The sequence below is a fragment of the Somniosus microcephalus genome, chromosome 12 (genome assembly GCF_052327205.1).
Source record: "Somniosus microcephalus isolate GS21.2 chromosome 12, FLI_Smic_1.0, whole genome shotgun sequence".
NCBI classification, from domain to species: domain Eukaryota; kingdom Metazoa; phylum Chordata; class Chondrichthyes; order Squaliformes; family Somniosidae; genus Somniosus; species Somniosus microcephalus.
The window spans coordinates 157,893,973-157,913,312 of record NC_140998.1 but is presented as its reverse complement, the minus strand read 5'-3'; positions in this window follow the sequence as shown (position 1 = coordinate 157,913,312).

Here is a 19,340-nt window from a genome sequence, read left to right as displayed (position 1 = left end):
AGGCTAGAGGAGGAACTGACTGGCACCGTCACAACGTGTTGCTTGAACTTGCACCATTCTCTATGTAAGTTCAAAGATTCCCAATTCATTCGAGGTAAGGGAGCTCCAACGATGTCCATTTCAAATCCCTGTTCTGACACCATGTCTTGTTTTGCACACTTTGTACAAAAATAATAAATTGCAGGACAACGGAGTATTACAGTTTAACTCTTTTATGAAGCATTAGGTCTGATGAACTTACTCATACAAGATGGAGTTAAGACCCCTAGCCTGGGTCTTCCAAAACAATAGTAGTCCTTACAGATGCCTGCAGGCCAATGACAACTCAGCATGTGATCACATGTGAATATAATAGGTATTCCTTACAGATGCCTGCGGGCCAATGATAATTCAATATGCAAATGTTACAGCCTTTATCTCAAGGGAGCGGGAATACAAAGTGGAGGAAGGTACGCTTCAGTTGTATAGACTCTTTGGCTAGCCCCCATCTGGAGTACTGCGTTCAGTTTAGGCACACACTTCAGGCAGGATATATTGGCCTTGGAGTGGATGCAGCGCAGATTCACCAGAATAATGCTGGAAATATTCAGCAGGTCAGCATCTGTGGAGAGAGAAACAGAGTTAACGTTTCAGGTCGTCAGAACACGGAATATGATAAAAGGTCATCGACCTGAAGCGTTAACTCTGTTTTTCTCCCCACAGACGTTGCCTGACCTGCTGAGTATTTCCATGATTTTCTGTATTTATTTCAGATTTCCAGCATCCGCAATATTTTGCTTTTGTTCACCAGAATAGTACCTGTGCTTCGATGGTTAAATTATGAGGACGGGTTGCATAAACTTGACTTGTATTCCCTTGAATATAGGAGACTGAGGAGTGATTTAATTGAGGTATTTAAAATGTTAAAAGGATTCTCTGGAATTCGCTGCCGACGGAAGTGGTAGAAGCGGAGACACTCAATATTTTCAAGGGGAGACTGGATAGGCACGAGGGAAATAAACTTGCAGGGCTATGGGGATAGAGCGGGGGAATGGGACTGACTGGATTGCTCTACAGAGAGCCAGCACGGACCCGATGGGCCGAATGGCCTCCTTCTGTGCCATTATGACTCTATGACTATGACTCTATGGGCTCAATTTTGCCATTGGGGTCGGGCTGGGGCATGTCAGGTGGTTTTCGTGTCAGGACCCCGACTCCGATATGAAGTGGGAAAAAAGTGTGATTTTTCCCCTAATTGGGCACTTGATTTCCAGTGTGTGGGAACCCCTGGCCCAATTAGTCTTTCCATCCTGAAAGTCACCTTCGATGATGTCATCAGTGCTGCTGGGCTTAAGGCCTGCAAGCAGCCTTGCTTCTTCTGGAGACTGGAAAAACTTTGCACATTGTATGAAGGACTTCATTTACCGACCATGTCCACCAGCAAGCAAAAGTGTGCACCTCGCTTTGATGAGCCTTCCCTCCAAGCTCTGGTGCAGGGAGCAACATCTAATAAGGAGGTGCTCTTCCCTTCCTCAGGGAGAAAAAAGCCACCACAACAGACTAAAGCTGTGTGGCTGCAAGTGGCCCAGGAGGTCAATGCCATCTCTATGTGCCGCCGAACCTGGCTGCAGTGCAGTGTTATATCCGTGTATCTTAATGTTGTGTCCTTCAATAATCAGACAAAGACTGCAGGGAACGATCAACAGGTGTTTACTGAATGAGGGTTCAAACTGCAACTGACTGTACAGATCACTACTCAGGGTTTATATACAGGTGTGGTCACTGCCAGTACTACAGGATACAGGAGCTGTAAAAAGTAGTTCTCCCCCTTAAAGGTACATACATTACAATTCCTCCCCTTTTAGATTAACAGTACCATAACACTCATTTAACAATTAAATATCAACGAATTACAATTAACACTTTTAACATGCAACATTAACTGAAAATAGTCTATTTATAAATTCAGTCTTTGGGGAGGCTTCCTGATTCTTTCTGGATAACGCCTTTCCCGAGTGTCTCGCTCTTGGTGCGGAGGCGATTCTAACACCCTGTCGTCAGTTGATTCATCGGCTTCCAATGCTATTGTTTCTGAGGTAGATGCGACCTGTACGTCGGGTTCCTCACCAGGTACGTATGGCCGAGACATGGGGTTGACTCGTTCCTGTGACTCTAGGATCTGGTCAGCATGGCGTCTCACAATGTTCTCCCCAACATCCACTGTGTACATTAGTGGCCCCTGCCGTGTGCATATCGTTCCTGATTGCCATTTCTCTGTTCGGTAGTCGCGGGCCAAGACTGGTTGCCCTACATTGAAGCTCCTTGTCGGCTTCTCATTGATGTGCTGGAATTGCTTACTCTCAACATCTCTTCGTACATTTGGTCTGAGCAAATCCAGACGAGATCTCAACCTTCGGTTAAAGAACATCATGGCCGGGGCCTGGTTGGTGACTGCATCTGTCGCATTTCTGTAGGCTAACAGGAAATTGTCCACCTTATGCTGCAGTGGAATGTCGTCATCGCACATGGCCTTTACTGCTTTTTTAAAGGTTTGTACGAACCTCTCAGCCAATCCATTTGTAGCTGGATGATACGGGGCGGATGTGTAATGCCTTACCCCATTCCTTTTCATAAATCTTCGAAAGTCTTCGGACACAAACTGTGGTCCGTTATCAGAGCAAATCTGCTCTGGCAAGCCGTTCCTGGCAAAAATGGTCCGTAGGACTGCAATAGTTTTCTCCATGGTGGTGGAGGACATTTTGATCACCTCAGGCCATTTCGAGTGCGCATCCACGGCTATTAAAAACATTGAGTCCATGAATGGACCAGCAAAATCAATATGCACCCGTTGCCATGGAGATGAGGGCCACTCCCATGGGTGTAGAGGGGCATGTGGTGGTGCATTTTGGACCTTCTGGCATCCTGAGCAGCTCTTGGTCAGGTCCTCGATTTGCTGATCGATCCCCGGCCACCACACGTAAGCCCTAGCAAGGCTTTTCATTTTCACCCCTCCCAGATGACCTTCGTGAAGCTCATTGAGCACTCTCTCCCTTAACTTGGGTGGAATTACCACTCGGGATCCACACATCAAGGTCCCCTGGCATACTGACAGCTGTTCTCTTCTGGATGAGAATGCTGGCAGCAGTGAGTCGCCATGTGCTGGCCATCCCTTCACCGTCAAATCATATACCCGAGACAGTGTCGGGTCATTTCGAGTCTCCTTCTCTATACCAGCGTTAGTTACCGGCAAGCATTCAATTATAGTCGAATGAAATATTTCGACAGGATCCACTGCTGCTGCTTCCTCCGCAGTAGGCAGTGGCAGTCGTGATAGCCCATCAGCGTTTCCATGCTGTTTCGTGCCCTTATACGCAATTTCATATTGGTGCGCCCCTAGAAAAAGGGACCATCTTTGTAGCCGTTGCGCAGTCATCACCGGAACGCCCTTCTTTGGATTAAAGATGGAGACAAGTGGTTGATGGTCAGTCAGCAAGGTGAACTTCTGCCTGTGCAGATAGTGATTGAACTTTTTCACTCCCCACACTAGGCTGAGGGCCTCCCTGTCAATCTGGGCGTAGTTATGCTCGGCTGAGGTTAGTGACCGAGACGCAAAGGCTACTGGCCTCTCCGAGCCGTCCGGGAATTTGTGCGACAGCACCGCTCCAATGCCATAGGGTGATGCATCACACGCCAACCGAATTGATAGTGCTGGGTTGAAATGAGCCAACACCTCTTTTGATGTGATCAATGCTTTGCTCTTCTGGAAAGCTCATTTACATTCGTCACTCCACTTCCATGGTACCCCCATTTGCAGTAGGGTGTTCAGTGGGTGTAGTACGGTAGACAAATTCGGCAAGAACTTATGGTAGTAGTTCACCAGCCCGAGGAACGACCTCAGTTGTGACACATTTTCCGGTGCTGGAGCCTTGACTACTGCCTCAATCTTTTCAGGGGACTTATGTAACCCCTCTTTATCAATAACGTGGCCACAATGCGAGATGTGCTTCTGGAAAAACTCGCATTTGTGGCGATTAGCTCGGAGCCCATATTCCTTCAATCTAGTGAGCACCTGCTCCAGGTTGGCGAGGTGATCACTGTCATTTTCGCCCGTGACCAGGATGTCGTCCAAATAACACTGGGTCCCTGGAATCCCTTGCAGGACTTGTTCCATTGCCCTTTGCCAAATAGCCGGAGCTGATGCTACCCCGAACACCAGCTGGTTGTATTGGTAGAGACTGTAATGATCAATAACATGTCATTCTATAGTGGACACTAGGTGGAGCCGTAGAGCTGTGTAGAGCTGTATATAGCTGTATGTATAAGACTACACTACCCAGCTGTAGGTATATTAAGATGACATTACCCATGAGGCACTAGGCTACCCACAAGGCAGCAGTCAAGATGGAAGCCTCTACAGATACTGTACCTAGTCCACATGTGCTCAATAAAAGTGTCTAGCAAAAGCTAGCTCTGTTCATAATAAGAATGTCTATTTATTAATGAACATAAGATGGTACCAGGATGGTGAAGATCTGCTGAACATTGTGAAAAGCGAAATGGAGAATTTGAAGCCACCAGAGCGTTTGAAACTCACAGGAAACATTGACTACAATTGGCAGACTCTTAAGCAACAATTCGAACTCTACATTGCAGCCATCGGATTCGGTACGAAGCCAGACGCAAGGAAGATAGCATTGCTGCTTACGGTTGCAGGCCCACAGGCGATAGAGGTATTTAATACATTTGTATTTAATCCAGAGGAGAACAGAGAAAAATTAGAAGATGTGCTAAAAAAATTTGATGCACATTGCTCTCCCAAAAAGAATGAGACCTATGAAAGATACATGTTCTGTTCAAGGACACAGCAGCAAAATGAGACTTTTGATAGCTTTACAACTGATCTGAAACTGAAAGCACAGACATGTAATTTCTCTGAGCTGAAATCATCCATGATTCGTGACCAGATTGTGTTTGGTATTCATGATAAAAAAAGTCAGGGAACGTCTGTTGAGAGAAACCGAACTAACATTGGAAAATGCTGTGACAATATGCCAAGCCAGCGAGCTAGCTCGAAAGCACGTGAAGACTTTCAGTAAAATCAATAATGATGCGATTGTAATGAGTGATAATGCTGCTGTCGGTGCTGTGTCCTACAAGGGGAAGAAACATGGGCAGAACAGAAATGAAAAGCAATCGGAGGATGAAATTTTTAATTGTAAGTGCTGTGGTTACAAACACCAGTTAAGACAATGCCCAGCGTTTGAAAAAATGTGCAGAAAGTGTAATGGAAAGAATCACTTTGCCAAACAATGCTTTTCTAAAGTAAAAACTAAGAAAGGGCAACGAGTTAATGTAATTGAGGACACTGATTTAAGTGAGACATTTTTTGTACGAATGGTGTCATGTGACGATATCAAAAAGGATACAGAAAACGTGCAGCCCTCAGAAATGGACAATGCTGAACATAAAGTTAATGCAGTAAAAGTGGACAAATGGATGATCCCACTGCAGGTAAATGGAGCATTAGTTACCTTGAAACTAGACACTGGGGCAAAAGCAAACTTAATCAGTATGAGTGACATTAACAATATGAAAGAAAAGCCCAAAATACAGAAAAAGTCAGTATTACTGAAGGACTATAATGGACAGAAAATAGATAGCTTAGGTGTATGCAGACTCAAAGTGACAGTCAAAGACAAAGTGCATCATCTCATGTTTTCTGTTGTGGCTGAAAGACTTGATTCACTACTGGGTGACAAAGCTTGTGAGGACTTAGAACTGGTCAAGACAGTCTACCGTATAAACTGTGCCATAAGCAGACCAGATGACTCGGTGGATTCTGTAGTGAATAATTTCCAGGATGTGTTCAAAGGATTTGGAGTTCTACCATTCACTTACAAGATCCAGCTAAAGGAGGATGCTCAGCCAGTGGTACATGCTCCACGAAGAGTTCCAGCACCCCTGCGTGACCGGCTCAAGAATTAACTGGACAGAATGACCACACTAGCAGTCATCAGAAAAGTCGAAGAGCCAACAGACTGGGTTAACTCCATGGTATGTGTAAAGAAAAAGAACAATGATCTAAGAATATGCATGGATCCCAAGGACTTAAATGCAAACATGAAACGTGAACACTACCAGATTCCCAAGCGAGAAGAAATCACCAGTGAAATGTCAGGTGCCAAATACTTTACAAAGCTCGATTACTCACAAGGATTTTGGCAACTAAAACTGGATGAAGAGAGCACCAAATACTGTACCTTCAACACACCATTTGGCAGGTATTGTTTCCTCAGAATGCCTTTTGGGATAATATCTGCATCTGAAATCTTTCATAGAGCGATGGAACACATAATTGAAGGTTTGGAAGGAGTTCGGGTCTATATTGATGACATCATCATCTGGGGCTCCACACTGAAAGAACACAATGAGAGACTGACTAAAGTGCTACAGAGCATACGCCAGAATGGACTGAAGCTCAACAAAGTCAAGTGTCAGTTTGGCGTCCAGGAAGTCACTTTCCTAGGAGATAATCTATCTGGTAAAGGAATAGAGCCAGATATGGAAAAAGTAAATGCCATACTCAAAATGCCCCGACCCACTGACAAAAAAGGAGTGCAAAACTTCATTGGAAAGTTCATTCCTAACTTGTCAGCCAAGACAGCCTGTCTGCGAGACCTGCTACATAAAACAAATGAGTTCGCATGGACAGAAAGACATGAACAAGAGTGGATAAACCTCAAAACAGTGCTGACAACCACACCTGTACTCACCTTCTTTGACCCAACAAAAAGAATCAAAGTGTCAACGGATGCATCAAAAGATGGCCTAGGTGCAGTCTTGCTACAAGCAGATGGTGAAGATTGGAAGCCTGTTGCCTATGCCTCCAGGTCTATGACTGATACTGAGTGTCGATACGCCCAGATTGAAAAGGAATGTCTAGGCTTGGTAGTTGGACTAGAAAAGTTTCATGGCTACATATATGGACTTCCCACCTTCACAGTTGAGACAGACCACAGCCCTCTGGTTGCCATCATAAAAAAGAACCTGAATGAGATGTCTCCAAGGATTCAACGACTCATGATGAAGCTGCAAAGGTATGACTTTGAACTGATCTACACACCAGGCAAATACATAGTGTTAGCAGATGCACCATCCCGAGCACCCACAATGAGTCATGTGAGCTCTGCTGAAGAAGACGTGGATGTTCATGTGAGTATGGTCACTGCTGCGCTGCCCGTGTCAGACACAAAATCAAAGCAAATAGCAGAAGAAACAGTAAAAGATACAGTATTACAAACAGTAAAAGAGAACATTCATCATGGTTGGCCAAAAGGTTCCTGTCCAAAATATTTTCACATAAGGTCAGAATTGAGTGTCGCAAGTGGACTATTACTAAAACAGAACAGAATAGTCATTCCACAGGCTCTACGTCAAGACATGCTCAAAAGGATTCATGAGGGACACCTCAGAATTGAAAAATGCAAAAGGAGGGCAAGAGACACTGTTTATTGGCCTGGCATAAATAAGGGCATTGAGAACATGATAGGCAAATGTGAGACATGTCAGAAACACCAAAACAAACAAGCAAAGGAACCAATGATAGTAGCTGACATACCAACAGCACCATGGCAAAAGGTTGGTATGGACCTTTTTCATTTAAATGGTAAAGACTATCTAATAGTGATTGACTACTATTCTAACTATCCTGAGATGGTGCTGCTCTCAAGCACCACAGCAAGCAGTGTCATAATGCATGTGAAATCCATCTTCGCCAGACATGGAATTCCCAGGATTGCCGTTAGCGACAATGGTCCGTGCTTCAACTGTAAGGAGTGGCAACAGTTTGCAGCACATTATGACTTTCAGCACATCACATCCAGTCCTTTGTATGCTCAGTCAAATGGTAAGGCAGAGAAAGGTGTTCAAGTTCTCAAGCAGCAACTGAAGAAAGCGACAGAAAGCAAGTCTGATCCTTATCTCGCCCTGCTGAGCTACCGAGCCTCACCTTTAGACTGTGGTTCTTCACCTGCTGAACTACTAATGGGTCGCAAGTTGCGCACCACGCTACCCTGCTGTGCAAAAGAACAGCAAAGTGAGGAACTGAGACAGAGACTTCAACTGTTAAAGCTGAAACAGAAATCATATTATGACAAGTCATCCAAAACTCTAAAACCATTGACAAGGGATGATGTTGTCAGGATTGAGGATCCAGATGCATGGAACAGGAAAGCTACAGTTCTTGAGGAAGTAGGACCAAGGTCATACACTGTTAGAACTGAGGAAGGACAGATTCTCAGGAGGAACCGCCGTTCCCTCCTAAAAACACAAGAGACTATTCAAGAGCAGATTGATGACAATGCCGCAACTGCATCTTGTCATTCACCGCCAGAACAATCTCATGAAGACACATCGGACTTACCCGTGTTGAGAAGATCCACACGTGAAGTAAAAAAGCCTGATAGACTTAATCTTTGAGTACAATGTAAAGCTTTGAAAATGTGTTGATTGTTTTGAAAATGTTTATGTTTATAGGGCACTAACAAAAGTGTTACTGATATTATCTTTATTGTTTTCTTGAAAGTTGATTGATATTGATTTTGTTAAACCTCAAAGAAAGGGAGATGTAATGATCAATAACATGTCATTCTATAGTGGACACTAGGTGGAGCCGTAGAGCTGTGTAGAGCTGTATATAGCTGTATGTATAAGACTACACTACCCAGCTGTAGGTATATTAAGACTACATTACCCATGAGGCACTAGGCTACCCACAAGGCAGCAGTCAAGATGGAAGCCTCTACAGATACTGTACCTAGTCCACATGTGCTCAATAAAAGTGTCTAGCAAAAGCTAGCTGTGTTCATAATAAGAATGTCTATTTATTAATGAACATAAGAGAGACCTTTATGAGTGTCGATCGTGAGGTACTGTTTCGAGGCTTCTTCTACCTCCATTTGCAGGTACGCCTGGGCCAGATCAATCTTAGTGAAGCATTTTCCTCCAGATAGCGAGGCGAAAATATCTTCAATCCGCGGAAGCGGATATTGTACAGTGTGAAGGATTGGGTTCACTGTCACCTTAAAGTCCCCACAGATGCGAACCTTCTTTGGTTCCCCAGGCATATTACTCAATGACCTCTTCATTACAGGAACGATGGGTGTAGCCCACTCGCTCCAGTCCACTTTGGACAGTACTCCTGAACGTTCCAAACCTTCCAGCTCTGCTTCGACAGCTGGGCGGATCGCATAAGGTACCGGTCTGGCCTTAAAAAACTTTGGGCTTGCATTTTCCTCTATTTTGATCGTCACTGTTATGCCTTTTAGTGTTCCGAGTCCCTGCTGGAACACTTCTTGTGCGTCAGTTAGCATTTTTGACAGTCGTCCAGGTGTGACGTCGTCATCCTTTTTGGCATCTACAGTCAGTGCTTGTATGGAATGCCAATCTAGCTGTATCTTCCGGATCCATTCACGTCCTAGTAGTGGCTGTCCTCCATCTGGCAATACATATAGGTCCATTTTTGGTGTTTCCTTGCTGTTATATATAATGTTCACCCTTATTTTTCCTTTGGGGCAGACTTTTTGCCCCATGTACGTCTTCAAGACAATCTTTGTATCTCTCAAGGGTATATGTGAGGATAGCCGCTTGTAGTCCCTTCGGTTTATGACTGTTAGGGCTGATCCTGTGTCCAATTCCATTTTCACTTGGACTCCTACTATCTTGAGTGTGACCCAGATAGTTTGGTGATCCTCCGTTTTGATCACATTATGTAGTTTCAGACAACCCAGCTCCTTGCTTCCGGAGTCTGTATCACTCTTCTGTTCGTCTGAACTACTCTCCGTCACCTTATGTACCTTCCTGTACTTCTCATGTGGCGATTTCTTGCTGCTGGTTTTCTTTCCCGACCTGCAGACTCTTGCTATGTGTCCTACTTTTCCACACTGTCTGCACACTTTGTCCTTGAACCAGCAATCATTATGGTCATGTGTTGTTCTGCCGCAGCGATAGCACTTCACTGTTCCGTATGACATTTCATTTGTGCCATATTCTTCCGGTCTCTGTTGTATCTCTGCAGCGCCCCGTGCTGCTGCTTCATGTGATACTGCAATGCTGAAAGCCTTGTCCAGCGTAAGATCCTTTTCTGATGGAAGCCGTTTCTGGGTTCCTTCACTTTGAAGCCCACACACAAACTTGTCCCTTAAAGTATCTGCTAGTCCCGTTCCAAACTGGCAGTGTTTCGATAGCTTGCGCAGTTCCGTTAAATACTCAGCATTACTTTCATCTTTATGCTGGTTCCTTTTGTGAAACTTAAATCTTTCTGCTATCAGCAGTGGTGTGGGGTTTAAGTGGTCCTGTAGGATTGACACTATGTTTTCAAAATCCTTTTCTACTGGCTTCTCTGGGGTTACTAGGTTTCGTAGTAAGCCATACGTTTTTGCCCCCATTGAATTCAACAATACCAGCGCTTTCTTGTCATCTGGCACTTCATTCGCCTTGCAGTATACTTCTATGCGTTCGACATATGTCGTCCAATCTTCGACTTCATTGTCGAACGCTGTGATACTGCCACTCTTCGGCATTTTCGGGTGTGGTTAGACTGGCTTAAAATGGCATCTCCCGCGCTTTCCTTTCTTCCCCACTGCGGCTTAAAATGGCATCTCCCGCGCTGCTGCCAACGCCGCTCTCGGCGGTCCTCGTGGCAAATGGCGACGCCCTGTGGGTTTCGTGCGCTGCTCCTGCGCTGCTGCCAATGCCGCTCTCTGCGGTCCTCGTGGCAATGGCAGCGCCTCGTGTTTTCCTGCGCGCCTCTCTCCCCCGTTGACGCTGCTCGGCCCTTGAACACCGGCTGCGCTCTGCTCTCTCTCGTCTCTCTCCCCGTTGATGCCGCTCGGTCCTGAACACCGGCTGCGCCCTGTGCGCTCTGCCCTCTCTCTCTCCCCCGTCGACGCTGCTCGGCCTTTTTCTGTGCGGCTCGGTCGGCTCTAGCTGCCGTTGTCCGGGAAGGGTCTGCGCAGTACCTGTTGCCAGCCCGTTTCGCTGGACCACCGTGACTGGAAAGCCAAGCCTGGCTCTCGACAGCCTCCCCTGCGATGCTCAAATCTCCGTTGGATGACCGGGCGGTTGCCCATGGTCGACGCCCGTGCTTCTGGACTCGACCTCCTTCCACTGTTCTCCAGGAGCGAATCCCCGGGAGGTGATGCAGAGTTGCAGGTAGGTTCAAATCTGCATCGTCGCCAATGTTATATCCGTGTATCTTAATGTTGTGTCCTTCAATAATCAGACAAAGACTGCAGGGAACGATCAACAGGTGTTTACTGAATGAGGGTTCAAACTGCAACTGACTGTACAGATCACTACTCAGGGTTTATATACAGGTGTGGTCACTGCCAGTACTACAGGATACAGGAGCTGTAAAAAGTAGTTCTCCCCCTTAAAGGTACATACATTACATGCAGGAAGAGGTTTCATGACCTTCTCCGCACAGGAAAAGTGAGCATGACTTCCTCATCACCCTCAATCTCATCCCCATCGCCTCTCCTCACCAGCACTCTGCTTTGCCAACCTCTTCCTCCACATCCCACGTGACACTGACATCCCTGCACCCTTACCCATTCCCTCTCTCTCTATGGTCACATTCACTTAACTATTCGACCATGCAGCCCTCACACTCTCTATCACTGTGACGCAATGACAACAGCTTACAACATACAGGGAGGGCCCTTTGTCTCCTTCTAAGCATCTATGCTATGGATTCTCTACACTCACTCTTTCATTCTCACTCAAACTCCACTTGTGTCCCTCATTGCAGGAAAAGAGAGCCCACAATAAGAGGGAAAGAGCGAGGACAGGAGGACGGCCACCCTCAGTAGCCCAGCTCACCACCTCGGAGGAGGCGGCCCTGGAAATTGCCGGGGGGGATGGACAGGCGGGCGCATCACAGCAAGCTGGTGACAGAATAGTTTGGCATCTCTCTCATTGACATTGCATGAATCACTGATAATGATTCTGATGCTCTAACAGATTGACTTATGATCATCTGCACAATTCAATGTGCATGCAACCTTTACCTCACATCTCTAACTCTTTCCGATACTCCTCCACAGTGTATCTTTCATACGTCTCATTCTTTTTGGGAGAGCAATGTGCATCAAATTTTTTTAGCACATCTTCTAATTTTTCTCTGTTCTCCGCTGGATTGAATACAAATGTATTAAATACCTCTATCGCCTGTGGGCCTGCAACCGTAAGCAGCAACGCTATCTTCCTTGCGTCTGGCTTCGTACCAAATCCGAATGCTGCAATGTAGAGTTCGAATTGTTGTTTAAAAATCTGCCAATTGTAGTCGACATTTCCCTCGAGATTCAAACCTCCTGGTGGCTTCAAATTCTCCATGTCGCTTTTCACAATGTTCAGCAGATCTTCACCACCCTGGTACCATGTTATGTTCATTAATAACTAGACATTCTTATTATGAACACAGCTAGCTTCTAGCTAGTTATTTATTCAGTACACGTTCTCTAGGTACAGTATCTGTAGAGGCTTCCATGTGTGCTCCTGTGTGCAAGCTGCCATCTTGACTGTTGCCTTCTGGGTAGCCAAGTGCCTCATGGGTAATGTAGTCTTAAACATACAGCTATATACAGCTCTACACAGCTCCACCTAGTGTCCATTATAGAATGACATGCTATTGATCACTACACACAGGACCATCGAAAGCCCCCATCCCTACTGTCCAGGAGGAAGAGCCTGAGCTTCCAGACTCCTCAGAGGAAGCTACAACCTCTGAGGGCGCTCCGTCAGCAGAATTCAGTGCACCCTGCACCAGCGCAGACACTCGCACCTCGGTGGGACCTTTGGGACATAGAGTAGAGTTGTCACCTGGTGTATCACAGCTCATAAGTGAGCATCAGCAGATGGTGGAGACAGGGACAGATGTGGAGAGTCCTCATTGCAGTGGAGAGGACGCTCCCAGCTCGGCTCCGCTGCATGTCGACCCGGTGCCTCCGGTCCATACAGAAGGAGAGCGGTGCTGGAACTCCAGGAACAGGTGCAGGAGTCTCTAGCAGGTTTTGTCTCCAGGGTCGCTGCGAGTGTGGAGCGAATGGAGGAGTCCATCGCTAACATGAGCAGAGCCTTTGTGGAGGCGTTGGCGCATGAACGCATCACTACGGAAAGGATGGTAACCTCCTTGGAAAGGATGGCTACCTCCATGGTAAGGCTGGCTACCACAGAGGAGAGGATGGCTACATCCATGGAGGAGCTTAGTCGCCAGGGTATGGAAAACATGGTAATTGTTCAGAATAGACAGACATCTCTTGAGGAGCGATGGTCAGCTATTGAGCAAACAAACCAGACCTTCATGCAAGTCCTCTGGAGTAGGACTTCCAGTGCAGAAACGGGTCCTCGTGGCCCCCCTGCAGTGCAGCAAGGTGCTGTTCAGCCACTTGCTAGCTCTGATGTGGGGCTGACCCATGAGAGGGATGATGGTGGCTTACAACAAGGAAGTGAGTGGTCCTCTCCAAGCACTCACACGACCATGCCACTGCAGAGCCCTCGGTCAGAGCCCCACCAGAGTCCCCACCCAACTGAGATCAGCGTCTCAACCCCTGCACAGCTGCAGGAGCAGCAGACTGTTGCCGAGCCCTCACAGGTTTGCAACCCCAGAGGATGCCCGCCAAAGGTGTCGAGATAGGAGCAGCAGGAAAGTGAGCAAGGGGCCTCCACATCTGCTGAAGCCACAGAGGAAGCACCATGGAGGAGCACGCGTCAGAGGAAGATAATGCACAAGTAGTCACAAGGGTAGTCACTTGGGTATAATGCTGTGTTTAATTTTGAAAATCCATCAGTTGCTTATTGTCATTAAAAATTCTGATGGCAAACTGTAGCAGTTGCGGCATGTGTCATTTCACTAATGGGACTTCCACATTGAGGGCTTAGGGCGACTTGCAATTGTCAGTATGGTGGTCAGAGTGATAGGAGTCCGCAGGTTCTTGGCCATTGTTGATGGTCTGATAAGAAGGTGCGAGGCAAAAGTGTTTGATTGTGCAGGCTCAGCAAATCTGGCCAAGATGAGTGCGTCCCTTGCATCCCGGGCAGCAATGTGGTCGCGCGCTGGCGCCTTCTGGCCTGTGCAGCTTCAGGTGGGTGAGCAGCAGCTTGGTGCTCCTGTTGTTGCTGCTGCTCTTGGTGGTGCTGTTGTTCATGGTTCTGCTGCTGCCACAGCTGGTCTTCATCCGAATCTGATGTCCAGGAGGAAAGGAAATAAATGGTTCCCATGCTTCTGGTATAGGCCTTGACATGAATCAGTCATTCATGAAAGAAAGACTTATGAAATAATACTGAGCGGCCTGCGGGTGGCGCTGTCCAGGGAGAGTATAAATACTCGGGCACGGGCCCAGCTTGCGCAGGACATTCTTAACAGGAACTAGTGAAGGACACAACTAGACCACCATGTTGTAAAACAGTTGATTAAAGCTTTGTTTAACGCTTAGACCAAGTGCCTCGTAGTTTTCTTACGTCATGCCTCAGTTGAGGAAGCGCTCAGTCAAGGTGGCACGAGGGGTTTCCCAGGAGGTCACACTGGAGATGGGTGTCAGGCTCCAAACTTCCACAACAATGGGTATGCCTGCTAAAAGTTCCCCCAGACCTGAAACAACAAAGTTCTGCCACCTGCAAATGATTGCTGAATACTCCTTTTTAATGGTGGAGCTGCAGCTGTTCGTAACCAGTCCACTTGTGAGGCCGCCAGGATTCACTGGCGTGTTCCAGAGGAGATGTGCAGGACATGGGAAAAGTGGTAAAATCAGAAAGGCCTCTCAAAATGGGATTATAGAGGCAATTAAGTAGCTGTTAAGGGCCTTCAGGGCCTATCCCGCCTCTTGGAGGATGGAAACAGGGTCAGAAAACACTCATTTGGGAAAATTATTCGGAGGCGGGATGGAGGCGGGATCGGGCCCGCCTGCCATTTTTTGTGATGTTACCACCTCACACGCCTCTAATCCCATCCCTTCGGGCCTGGCAAAATCGAGCCCTATGACTCTATGATTTGAAAGGGTAGTTATAGAGAATCTATTTCCTCTGGTGGGAGAATCAAGAACAAGGGGACATCATCTTTAAATCAGGAAGCATTTTGGAACACTATCACCAAAAGGCTGTGTATGTTGGGACAATTGGAGCTTTCATAAGAACATAAGAACATAAGCAGTAGGAGCAGGAGTAGGCCATACGGCCCCTCAGGCCTGCTCCGCCATTCAATAGGATCATGACTGATCCGAACCTAGACTCACGTCCACTTCCCTGCCCGTTCCCCGTAACCCCTAATTTCCTTATCAGCTAGGAAACTGTCTATCTCCGTTTTAAATTTATTTAATGTCGCAGCTTCCACAGCTCTCTGAGGTAGCAAATTCCATAGATTTACTACCCTCTGAGTGAAGAATTTTCTCCTCATCTCAGTTATGAAAGGGCAGCCCCTTATTCTAAGATTATGCCCCCTAGTTCTAGTCTCACCCATCAGTGGAAACATCCTCCCCGCATCCACCCGATCAAGCCCCCTCACAATCTTATATGTTTCGATAAGATCGCCTCTCATTCTTCTGAATTCCAATGAGTAGAGGCCCAACCTACTCAACCTTTCCTCATAAGTCAACCCCCTCATCTCCGGAATCAACCGAGTGAACCTTCTCTGAACTGCCTTGAGAGCAAGTATATCTTTTCTTAAATATGGAAACCAAAACTGTACACAGTATTCCAGGTGTGGCCTCACCAGTACCCTGTACAACTGAAGCAAGACTTCCCTGCTTTTATACTCCATCCCCCTTACAATAAAAGCCAAGATTCCATTGGCCTTCCTGATCACCTGCTGCACCGGCATACTAACTTTTTGTGTTTCATGCACCAGGACCCCCAGATCCCTTTGTACTGTAGCACTTTGCAGTTTCTCTCCATTTAGATAATAACTTGCTCTTTGATTTTTTCTGCCGAAGTGCATAACCTCACACTTCCCAACATTATATTCCATCTGCCAAATTTCTGCCCACTCACTTAGCCTGTCTATGTCCTTTTGCAGGTTTTTTATGTCCTCCTCACTCACTGCTTTCCCTCCCATCTTTGTATCGTTGGCAAACTTGGATACGTTGCACTTGGTCCCCTCCTCCAAATTTTTAATATAGATTGTAAAGAGTTGAGGTCCCAGCACTGACCCCTGCGGAACACCACTAGTTACTGATTGCCAACCCGAGAATGAACCATTTATCCCAACTCTCTGTTTTCTGTTAGATAGCCAATCTTCCACCCATGCCAGTATATTACCCCCAATCCCGTGATTTTTTATCTTGTGCAATAATCTTTTGTGTGGCACCTTGTCAAATGCCTTTTGGAAGTCCAAATACACCACATCCACTGGTTCCCCTTTATCTACCCTGTTTGTTACGTCCTCAAAGAATTCGAGAAAATTTATCAAACATGACTTCCCCTTCATAAAACCATGCTGACTCTGTTCGATTAAATTATGCTTATCCAAATGTCCTGTTACTGCTTCCTTAATAATGGACTCCAACATTTTACCAACCACAGGTGTTAGGCTAACTAGTCTATAGTTTCCAGCCTTTTGTCTACCTCCCTTTTTAAATAAGGGCGTTACATTCAAGACTGAGATGGATTAATTTTTGTTAGGTAAGGGTATCAAGGGATATGGAGCAAAGGCAGGTAAATGGAGTTGAGGTACAGATCTAATTTAATCGCGGAGCAGGCTCGAGGGGCTGGATCGCCTCCTCCTGTTCCTATGACTGGAGACTGAACGGGGGCCTTTTTTTGAAATGGTTGTGACACCAATCCCACCTGTAGTTGACTTGTCCTAAGAATCCTACTGACGAACACGCCCTCCCCTTCCCATGGCACCTTCCCATGTAAGTGCAGGAGATGCAACACCTGCCCTTTTACCTCCTCCCTTCCCACTGTCCAGGGCCCCAAACACTCCTTCCAGGTGAAACAGCAATTTACTTGTACTTCTTTCAATTTAGTATATTGAATTTGCTGCTCACAATGCAGTCTCCTCTACATTAGGGAACCCAAACGCAGATTACGGAACAACACCGTTCAGTACACAAGTATGACCCCGAGCATCCGGTTACCTGTCAGTTTAATTCTCCGCTCCACTCCCATTCTGACCTCTCTGTCATCGGCCTCCTACCCTGTTCCAATGAAGCTCGAGGAACAGCTCCTCATCTTTCGATTAGGCACTTTACAGCCTTCCGGACTCAACATCGAGTTCAACTATTTCAGATCATTACCTCTGCCCCCATTTTTTCGGATGGCAGCTGTTGATGATTCTGCTATTCCCATTTACACCTCTTCTAGGCCCATCTTTTGTTTCTTTACTTGTCCCATTCCCACTCCTTTTTGCCTTGCACCATCATCCCTTTTGTTATTTAATCTCTCCTGCCTTCCACCCTATCACAGACCTTCCCTTTTGTTCTTTCCTCCCATCCGCGCTTTCCCTGCCTCTGCATTTGCTTAAAACCTGTCACACCTGTAACATCTTCCAGTTCTGATGAAACGTTAACTCTGTTTTTCTCTCTCCACACAGGCTGCCTGACCTGCTGAGTATTTCTAGCATTTTCTGTTTTTATTTCCAAAAGTGGACTGAGTTCACATGAGAAGAGGTGAGGCTTGGTTTGAATTGTTAAGCTGTTTTATTCCATAGGAAGGTGTATGTGCTGGGTAACAGTAATAATCAGATTCCATAGTTCAATTGGTAAAAGTTAATTGACTATAATAATATAAAAATAATGAAGTTGCTATTCCACCCCACTTCAGTGGAGTGTCTTCCTTAACTTATACAGACCAACTCCTCTGCATTCTGCCTTTTTTTAGTCATTTCTTCCTCAGCTGCAGCTTCTGGTGCAAAAAATAGATTGACTTTTTAGGTTTCTGACATTCTCCTTTACTGCTGACTGTTCACAGTTGAAAGAGATCAAAAACCTTCCCACACAATGGGTATAGGAGTCAAGATACCAAATCGCTTATTATTCACAATCTATGAGGAAACAACATCAATGCTAGCTTGTAAGCAACTACCACCTCAGACCACTCCGCATTTTCTTTTAACTTGCAGTAATACACTATGGCCTAGAAATTGGGTATAGCCCCGCTTGAGGCGCTAGAACTGGCGGTGCGCCAGTTTATAGCCAGACGAAACTTATCGCTGCCTGGCGAGATATTGGGTTGCATCGCCCCCAAAGGGGATTGAGGTGCTAATTCAGCCATTGCACGGTGCTCCTTAGGCGGAAAAGTTCAGGCGCTACTCAATATCGACGCGGACGGGCGCAGCGCAGGTGATCTCAATTATGGGAAACCACGAGACTTCCAGGCGCCGGCCAGCTCTTAAAGGGGTGGGTCAGTCAGCCTGAGCTTCAACACCCAACGCCCTGTAGGCCTCAGATTCGGCGCTCGCCCTTCTCTGGCGTTAGAAACTTGTTGAGCATGGAGAAGGTTAGACAGAGAGCAGAGCGCTTCAGCACTGAGGCTCTGGACCAGTTGATGGCTGCAGTTGAGCGCCGTCGAGATGTCCTGTATCCAGACAATGGCAAGAGGCCGAATCAGAAGGCTTACCGACGATCTTGGAGGGAAGTTGCTGTGAGGGTCAACTCCAGCAGCATGGCGACCAGGACCCCTGTTCAGTGCAGGAAGAAATTCAACGACCTCACACGGATTGTTAGGGTGAGTGATGGTTTACCAAACTTCTGATTCCCTCCATCTGCAGCTGACTTCGGGCACCCTGTTGCAATGATGCCCCAATGGCCACCTGCCAGCAAGCACCCATGGCCCTTTCTGGCCACACACATGGACAGATGTCTCAAGGCCTCATGTAAGGGCTCTTGCACCATGGGGGGCATGCGATGATCTCTCAAGGCCTCATGTAAGGGCTCTTGCACCATGGGGGGCATGCAATGATCTCTCAAGGCCTCATGTAAGGGCTCTTGCACCATGGGGGGCATGCGATGATCTCTCAAGGCATCATGTTACAGAACTTCCGCTTCTTTCCCCTGCAGTCCAAGCTGGCGACGATCCGAAAGGAGCAGCGTCGAACCGGTGGCGGACTTCTACAAGTGGTCACTCTCACGGATCTGGAGGAGAGAGTGCACCAGATTCTTGGAGGACGTCTGTCTGGTCCTGTGACCACTGCATCTGCCGACCCCATTTCCGACAGCGAGGGTAAGACTCTCACCTTTTTCACCTGTTGCCTTCCACTTGGTCCCCCCGCCAGCATGCATCCTCAGTGGGCAGCCATGTCAGAGCCTTGCCGCAATCTGGCATGCCTTTCAGCAAACCTGTCCTTTTGCTAAAGCCACTCTTCCACCTCC